This window comes from Dermacentor albipictus, chromosome 1 (genome assembly GCF_038994185.2).
Source record: "Dermacentor albipictus isolate Rhodes 1998 colony chromosome 1, USDA_Dalb.pri_finalv2, whole genome shotgun sequence".
Classification (NCBI taxonomy): Eukaryota; Metazoa; Arthropoda; class Arachnida; order Ixodida; family Ixodidae; genus Dermacentor; species Dermacentor albipictus.
This window is the reverse complement of record NC_091821.1, coordinates 207,157,840-207,167,705: the sequence shown is the minus strand read 5'-3', so window position 1 is coordinate 207,167,705 and position 9,866 is coordinate 207,157,840.

Below are 9,866 nucleotides of genomic sequence, written 5' to 3'. Positions count from 1 at the left end.
CGTCTACCTAACGTGACACTGTTCAATTACGTCACGTAGAACAGCACGCATTGGCCAGTGCTCATCTTCCATGAAGCAGCAACATCATCCAAACGCACCATGATATAAAAGGAGTGAACAGTGCTACTACTGGCCTCTGCTTCATACTCATGCTGGTCTTGGTTTAACATTTTGGTGTTGCATCTGCGCTTCTCCATTTCATGATTTTATCGTGGCATTTCTCGCAATTATATGAAACGCAGCAGCATATGATGACAAAACCGTAGGTGATCAGTAGCAAATGCTTATGCATCATTTAGATAACTCCGACAGGATACTCTGCATGTAATTTTATCTTTTTCCACTTTCAGTATGCTTCAGCGCTATGGTATGCTTGACCGCGTAACCTTGCTATGTCCAGTGTTTGTGACCCTTTCCCACTGTTGGTATACTTCATCACAATGCTAAGTGCATAGTTGAATGCGTAACACCACTGTATTGGGATGAAGCTAACTTATGGGTCTGACATTAGACAGCTTTAATTTAGCGTACGCAGCTGTAGCGTATGCCATAGTATATATAGCGTATGCTAATCAGCACACATTTTTTTTAGTTTTAGTTGGCCTGTGAGATGTTCAGATCTCAGAGGCCATGTGCCGTCATTGCGGCTATCTCCCGACTGTAGCTATAGGTGGTGCTAACATGTCGGATGTTTCTTTCGTTAGGCTTCGACTCACTCGAAACGAGAAGCGATCTCGAAAACACTACAAGGTTATCCATAATACTCTGTCATCGTAGCAGCCTGAGACTAAGCGAAAGTCATTTACACAGTCAGTTGCTAAGAACGAAGTCCATATACAAAAGCAACGCCAAATTCAATTCGAAGCTGGCAGCCGGGGCCGCCGCCATGTTTCACGCAAATTCCGCAAACCACACAAAGACGCTAATGCTAAATCTGAGAAATAGTGTGTGTACGCTATATGCAATGGGTCGTTTAGCGTTCTGCGCATGCGCAGTGATGTACGCTTAACTAAAACTGTCTATTATGCAGCACATTTTAGATGCTTGCTGGTTTTAAAGTCCGAAAGCTGAGATACAACAGCATCACACACTATCACGTGAGGAAAACGAACCGCTGCATGCAGCAAGTAGCGTCAGCATAAGCACTAGATTACAATCGAACAGCTCTACAATGAAGACCACAATTAATTTGCCTGCAAAACAAAGAAACTTATGCGTCCCTGGCGGCTGATTTATGTTTATAAAACGAATGCCGCAACAGTGCCGCCACTGCCCCGCGAAGATGTCACCAGGGTAAGCTGTGCCCTAGCGCTAACAGCAGTGTATTTGAAGAGCGTGCTGATATTACTAGTTCCGTTGCTCTGCCCCAGGATTCACTCACCTCATATGCTACTTGTAACGGACCAACGGCTGACGAATGCATGGATAGGCCGCGAATGTCAACGAAGGCGACCAAAAATTTTGTAGCAAGGGAGGCTTAGGGGCACTAGACAATCGGGGGCTTAGCTTTGCATGGTTCCTGCATTTGTTTGGAGAGCAAGCTGGGAACCTCAATGGAGCACAGCGTGGCTACAGTAGAACATGCTGTCAAGGATATTTTGCAGAGAAAGATTAGCGGTCTATTTCATTAAGTCTCTCTTGAATTCTTGTTAAAGATTTTCTTTTGTTGAAAGTGCTTAGCTATTGTGAGCAGTGAGCTGCGCAACCTTTAAAACAAAGTGACCTGCATAGCGAAGGATTTTGAAGGTGCGAGCACTTTGTTAAAAAGGCTTTGACTACATAGATACATTCAGAGCAGCGCTTTCTGCCCTTTAGCCCATGCAGAATTTGTAGGTCCTATTTGCGTCACCAGGATCTGCCAATGTACTGCAGTGAAGCCTTTAATATGTGTCCCAATGTCCAATGCTGCGGAGTTCAATATATCCATTTACTGTCTGAGCAAGTTTGATGTATGAAGTTTCATATACATGTAATTCTCTTGGTGATTCACCACCTGTTATTTAAGCAATAATTCTATTTATAATTGTTTCATACAACAAGGTTCAATTGTAATGAATTATTGCTATATGACATTCTTCCCATTATTATAACTAGTACTTTCAAGCTTCGAACCTCCCAGCTTCCTCATACAGTTGGCCAATGTGACAGTACACCTGACACAACAAGCCATGTCGTACACTTACTCTGTGCATATTCACAGCCCATGCAAGCTTGTGCTGAAAGCTTGTTGCTGCTTGCAGAGGTAAACATTTCACTTGACTGTTGTAATGATCTCGCTGACTATGTGACAGAATAAACAGTTACTCCACAATAAAACATAGTATGAGGCCATTTTGTAAACACGAGTTTGAAGTAAAACTGTGCCATGCATCGTCGAAAAAGGAAAACAACATTACAGGGATGAGCATAGTTATCGTGGGCTTGTCTCTATAGCTTTTATGTCTTGCTTTGTCCACATTATGCTGCACAGTTTTAGTTGAAGCAGTTATTGGCTGGCAGACGTCTTCCCATCATGTTACTACGAGTTTTGATGAAAGCAGTCTTGGCTAGCCTCTCTAGCCCTGGTTCTCTGGCTTAGGAGCTGGTGCCTCCAGTAGTTCAGATTTGAATGGGTGCAAATTAATTTTCCCTCTCAGTGAAATCAGGGGAGGCGCTGCGATCGCCGAGGAGTGTAGACGTGCTCGCGTCGGCTCTGTGTTCGTGAAATGATTTTGCAGCATTTTCTTGCGAATTGTGGCCTAATTTTTACACCAGTCGATCCGTGAAGATACCAGGACTCCATAGACGCCTCATTTTCAGGTGGAACACTCGATTTCCCTGTGCTACGGACATTTTCCTGTGCTGCGAACGTTTCTGTGAATCACCCACGCCACCGCCGCGCGTGCATGCCGGGCGCACCAGATGCGCGGCGCGCACTCGAGCGAGTTCCGTATCGCCGATCAAGTTTCTCTGCCCCAGCAACGAGAATGGAGCTCGAAGTGGCCGCCGAGACGGGCTGGCGAACAACTCGCCTTCGCCAACCGGCGAAGCTGAGGGACGACTCTTCACCCCAAAATGACTCTACCCAAACCTCAAGCACTCGTTCTCGTTCCAAGACCAGGCCACCAGTCAAGGCACAAGTTCTAAAGGCTGGACGCATGCCTCCGCTACCTTCCAACCAAATCAAAATTATCATTCGCCCCAAGGGAGCCCTCAACATTGCCAAAATTGGTAGTCCTACCGTGACTACAGCCGTTCTCCAAGCCGCACAGCTCAGCCCAGCAGATATTCAGCAAGACACGGTGTGCCCCAACACCCAACAAAACATTGTCGTTGTAAGTACGCCAAGTCTGCAGAACGCCGACCGGTATGTCTGCATAAAATCAATTCAAGTCAATGGGGTCACGCACGATGTTAACGCGTATGAGACGGCCGCCGAGGACACCACGAAGGGAGTCATCTGCGGAATCCCCCTCTCCGATACCCCACAGCAAGTCAACGCCAATATCATCAATACCCACAACCCCCTCGCACTAGCCGCAAAATGCATTGGAACAACAACCACCGTTGTTATCGCCTTCAGTGGCCCCGACGTGCCATATCTGGTCTGTTACGGAGCTACCTTAATCCCATGCTCATTATTCCGCAAGCAAATAGAAATTTGCTACCAATGCGGCCGCCTCGGACATCGCATGGATGTCTGCCCTTTTCCCAATAACAAGATCTGCAGAGGTTGTGGAGTCCGCAACCCACCTCCCGATCACACGTGTAACCCCAAATGCTCACTGTGCGGCGGCCCTCATCTTACAGCGGACAAATCGTGTACGGCTCGCTGCAAGACACCATACGTTATTCGCAAGCGCATTGGGGAACGCCGAGCTGCAATGCAAGCCACCCTTCAAGAAAGCGACTTCCCGCCCTTGAACTCCAAGCCCCGCTCCAGATCTCGGACTCCATCACGCTCGAGGCAACATTGTTCCCGGACCCCTTCACGTTCGAGACAGCGCCGTTCCCGATCCAGATCTACCTATACCCCACCCGCCAAGTCTCCTACTAACAAGGTGAGCTTCGCAGAAGCCCTTAAGGGCACCTCGCGAGAGGGTCGCAACACACCTTCTCCACAGTCCACGAGCACCAATGATAACGCAGAAATAGCTCACCTCAAAAAAGAAAATGCCATTATGCGCGACCTAATTCACAAGCTCTCGCAAGAGGTTCGCGATCTTAAACAATCCAAGACACCTGCTCCTACACCACCCACCAAAGCGTCCCACTCCTCTAGCCACGACGCTCTACTGACACCAGCCCCCAAAAAGCGGGCCCTCCAAGAGGGAGCCACGGGCCAAGTGCGCTCAGAGGTTAAGGACATGCTAGTCTCACTTCAAAGCACGATGACCGCACTCCAGAACGCAGTCAAATCCATGCAACACGCCGTTCTCGCACTGGCACAGCGCGTCACAAACATTGAAACCCACGTACAAACTCTCCCCGTGCCCGCTCATCCTACCCTCCAAACCCCCCGCACTGCCCCTGACGGCATCCCCCAATCCCCATCATGGCCCACACTAACAGAGATACACTTATCTGGCAGTGGAACTGCAGAGGCTATCTCCGCAAACAGCCAGTCATCCGTCAACACCTTCGTACCCTCACCCGGCAACCGGACGTCATCATGATTCAGGAAACCCATATCGATTCGGTCACCCTCCCAGGTTACCAACCTTTCATCCCGATACATGCTTCTCGCCGCCTCTGCACTTTCGTCCGCAAGAGAATCACCGCCATCGAACACAATCTCCACGACCGAAACATCGAACACCTTCTCGTTGAACTTATCCCCACCAGGAGATGTAAGGAAAGTATTTTTCTCCTTAACGTGTACAGCCATCCCTCTGCCAAAGTTCGAGGCCGTTTTCTCACCCTCTTCCAGAAGGCCCTTAACGTAGCTGGCACCAACCCCCTCGTTATCGGTGGAGACTTCAATCTCCCCCACGCGGTATGGGGATATGGCTACTCGACGACGGCGGCTCAAAACCTTTGGAAAGACTCCCAAGACCTCGGCCTCACTTTCATTACAGACCCCACGTTCCCCACATGCCTCGGTAGCTCCACTTCCCGCGACACGACCCCCGACCTGACATTTACCAAGAACGTCACCAACGCTCAATGGAGCAACACACAACATGATCTCAGTAGTGACCATTCCATCATTGCCATACTTATCCCTCGGATAGCTGCAGTTACTGCCAAACCCCGTGAGTTCACTTGGGTTGACTGGGATGCATTTCGCAAGCATCGATCCGCTGACCAGCACGCGGAACGCATAGAGGACATTGATGCATGGACCCGAAATCTCCACTCCGATACCAATGTAGCCACGCGCACTGTTACAACCGATGCCCCCGTCGAGCGCATGGACAGTAGATTGGCCCATCTCCTTGCGGCTAAAACATCCATCCTATCCCGCTGGAAAGGGCAACGTCTCAACAGGCGCCTCCGCGCTAAAATAGCCCTCCTCAATAAGGAAATCGAAGCCCATTGCCTCACTCTGAGCCGTCAGCAGTGGACTGAACTGTGCAATACTGCTGACAGACAGATCCATTGTCCCTCTTCTTGGAAGCTTCTCAAACACCTCCTCGATAGCCAAGCCACCCGCTCTTCCCAACAAGATCGCCTCACTAAACTTCTCTATACAGAAAGGAAGAAACGGCCGCGCCCAAGTCTTAGACTACCTCACCAACAAGTATCTCCCCGTGGGCCCAGTGCAATCTCACGGCTCCTACACCGGGGCCCCCAACCCCCCACTGGACGAAGACTTTAGTGTCGCTGAGATCCAAGCCACCCTGCATAAATTAAACAGCCGTTCTGCCCCTGGGCCCGATGGGGTCACTAATAAAGCCCTCCGTAATCTGGATGATGCCTCCATCACCCACCTGACAGATTATATCAATGACTGCTGGCGTAATGGTGCCATTCCGCCGGCCTGGAAAACAGCAAAGGTCATCCTTATTCCCAAACCTGGCAAACCTTCTAGCCTCGATCATCTTCGTCCCATCTCACTAACCTCATGCGTGGGAAAGGTTATGGAGCACGCGAATCAACACCCATCTGGAAGACACTGCAGCGTATCCTCACTCTGTCATTGGCTTCCGGGCCCACCATATACTAGAAGATAGAACACGTAGTACTAAAGCTATACTCGGCCTCGACCTCAAAAAAGCATTTGACAGCATAGCCCATTCCACCATTCTTGACCGCATCTCACGCCTTAATATCGGTGCGCGCGCTTATAATTACGTCAGAGACTTTCTCTCTAATCGCACGGCCTTCCTTTCGGTGGGGGATCTCCGCTCCGACGCCCAGACTTTGGGCAGCGCGGAAACCCCCCAGGGCTCCGTTATCTCCCCAATGCTTTTTAATCTTGTCATGATCGATCTTGCCAAGGAGTTGCAGCAAGTGGACGGTGTCACCCACACCATATATGCTGACGATATAACCATCTGGGCCCACAAAGGCAGTGACGGCGAAATAGAAACGGCGCTACAATCCGCCATTGAAACAGTCGAGACCTATATCCAAGGCACGGGGCTTCGCTGCTCCCCTGCAAAGTCCGAACTCCTTCTCTACAGGCCTACTCTCCGTGGCCGCCGTCCAAAATACTCCACCGCTAAACGCCATTACGAAGACATTGCGCTTCATCTCACGGATGGCAGCCCCATACCCCTCGTCACCAATATCCGTGTGCTCGGCTTGTTCATAGAGGCGAACGGAGCGAATGGCATGGCCCTCGCCAAAATCAAGAGAAATACAGCCAACACCATGAGACTTTTGAAGCGGGTCTCCAACCGCCGTGGGGGTATGAAAGAGGAGAATCTGCTCCGGTTAATCCAGTCTTTCGTAATTAGCCACATCACCTACGTTGCTGCGTATCTAAACTGGTACAAGGCTGAACAAACCAAGCTCAACATCCTCCTACGCGGTGTCTATAAACAAGCCTTCGGCCTCCCCGGTTGCACCAGCACTGACCTCCTCCTTCAACTAGGCGTCCATAACACACTGGACGAGCTGATCGAGGCCCAACGTCGCTCTCAGCTGGAGAGACTCACTCTCACAGCCACGGGTCGCCATATCCTCACCTCGCACGGCATCACCTACCACCATCAACACGGCCATAAGCACTAGATCCCCTCCACCATACGAGCTTGGATTCACGCCGATCCTATCCCCAGAAACATGCACCCCAAATACAACCACGCACGTCGCACAGCACGTGCCACGGCTCTCACCAAATCGCTTACTCGCCACGACGGTGTGAGTTTCGTCGACGCTGCCGAATATCCCCACGGTACCCGCTTTGCAGCCGTCACCACGCGTGAAGGGTCTCTCCAACATGCTATCAGCCTAGTAACCCCACACGCTGAGGAAGCTGAAGAAGTGGCCATCGCGCTAGCCACCCTAGACCCAACATGCCATACCATCGTCTCTGACTCCCGCTCCACCGTTATCAACTATATCAACGGCCGTATTTCACACCAAGCCTTGCGCATCTTGCAACAAGAGCCCCGCTCAACCGACCATCAGGTTACACTCGTCTGGTTCCCGGCTCATGCAGGCACCGTCCACCCGCACCTCCCCAACCTCAACGAGGTTACCCACTCCCTAGCGCGAGGCCTAGTTGACTGCGCGGGAGAAGGGGAGGCTGCGCCCACCGGTAGGGATCGCCTGACACGCTACAATGATCTTGTGAAGTCCTTCTACTTAGAGCGTAGAACCTTCCCCGGCCCACACAACAAACTATCCCGAGCGCAGGCTACAACTTTCCGCCTGCTACAAACCAATACTTACCCCTCATTACAACTTTATAACAAGATTTACCCAGACATTTACCCCAATCCCACGTGCCATATCTGCAAGACACAGCCAGCCACACTTCCACACATGCTTTGGGACTGTAGGCACCAATACCCCGACACTAAACCCCACGACCCTCTCGTCGAGATGGCACGCTGCCCTGCGTAGCCCCAACCTTGACGACCAACTCTGGGCGACCCAGCAGGCCTGCGAGGCGGCGAAGAGGCAACACCTCGACGTCCCCACGTGGGAGGCCTAGGCCCAGTCACCATCTCTTGCTGGTTTCAATAAAGTTTATTCAGTCAGTCAGTCAGTGAAATAACACCAACTTTCCCTGGTTACCGGGCTTCTACAATTCCTCCTGAGATGGACTTGTTCAACAGCTCTACCGAGTACTTTAAGTAGGCAGTGTATTCTATGTCGTAGGGCAAACAGAAAATTAGCATAAGCACTCTTGCTTTCAGGCTGCCATAGACTTCGAGTTAAAAGTGCAGTCCAGATCAACATGCCCGACCTTGATCCCTCCAGCCTATGTGCCAGCCTTCCCTATGAGCCAATACTTGTGCAGGTGAACATACCTTCTTTGTTCCATGCAAAACATTTTGTTAAATGTTTCCAGGAAAAAGTAGTTCAAGCATAAGTGGCTAACACATGCTCTTCATACCAGGTTGCCATGGATAATGGAGACGATAGGAAAGTACAGGCCAGCGTCGCTGTCCCAGATCTATCCGGCAGCTTCTCTGTTTCTGTGTCCTAACTGCTGGTCTTCAATGGGAGTTGACACTGTCTCCTCCTATAGGGGCATTTTCTGACACGCTCTTCTGTGGGAGAATGCCCCATTCATAAAAAGAAACAACAAAGATTGGACACGAAATGGTGCAGCTCAAAAAAAAATTACTTGTTGGGTTCGCCACCGGGCCATACGCGTCAGCGCTCGTGACTCGACAAAAAGCAGCCGCAGCGGCACGCGCAAGCTCAGGCTTCACATAGTTTTGCGCCCATCGCAAGAGAGGCACCTCACGGCTACATTCGGATATTGCCAGCGCACAAGGAGGAAGTGCAGAAACATGCACGCTTGCAATCTCGGAGGGATGCGCATGCGTGCAAAACTCGATACCATGGGTGCACAGCTAGAAGGGGAGAAGGGTCGTTTTGCCACACGCTCGCACACCCTGTAATATTTTGTGGGCAAGTGTACATACTAGACATATTGTCTGTAGTGCTTAATTTTGAAATGTGATATTTTGGGACATATAATACATATAATATGCATCTTGGCTTTGTTGCACATTAAGAATTTATTTTATAAATACTATATAATTATCTGAAAAGATGAATGTTTCTTTAGATTTCACACATTTCTTTTGCTACATTGTAAATGTATATCCTAACAGATTAATGTTTCGTATGTTATATGTTTGCCGATAGGAGACTTACTGCTGCCATGCGAGGGCCTTCAGACACATTAAGGCTGTATGTTGCAGCTTTTCGCCTGGAGGACAGCCAACAAAGTTTGTTGGAAATAAAACCATTTCTGGTACGACAAGTCGAAAATTCTATTTGAAGTCGCTGCCTCTAGACCCTTCATGCCAACCGCCATTTTGGCAAGGCTGTGTGATGTCTGGGAATAAGGCTGCTTCGATGGATTTCAAGACCAGATAGCAGCCTTCCTTCACACACACTGGCACCAAAAAGGGCAGCACAGGTGTCAGTGTTACTTGTGCTACAATTCCTTCACTTGTGCTATAAATAGCAGCAGCAAACTGCCAAGATGCAAAAGCAAAACAATGAATGAGGGCCATAACGTATTTCCCAGCTCCTGAAATCAGTTCCAGTTTTTGCAGTAGACCAAAGCATGGCCTTCAAGATCAGCTTCGATTACCAGTGGGAACAGTTTCCGAGGCTGCCAATTCATTTCATCAAGACTCAGTGTTGCCACACTGCTTTTGATTCAAGTATGAGAAAAAAAATTGAAGTGAACATTTTCTAACACATTGAATGCAGTCAAAATTTCTTTCTGTTATGCTTTCCTTTTA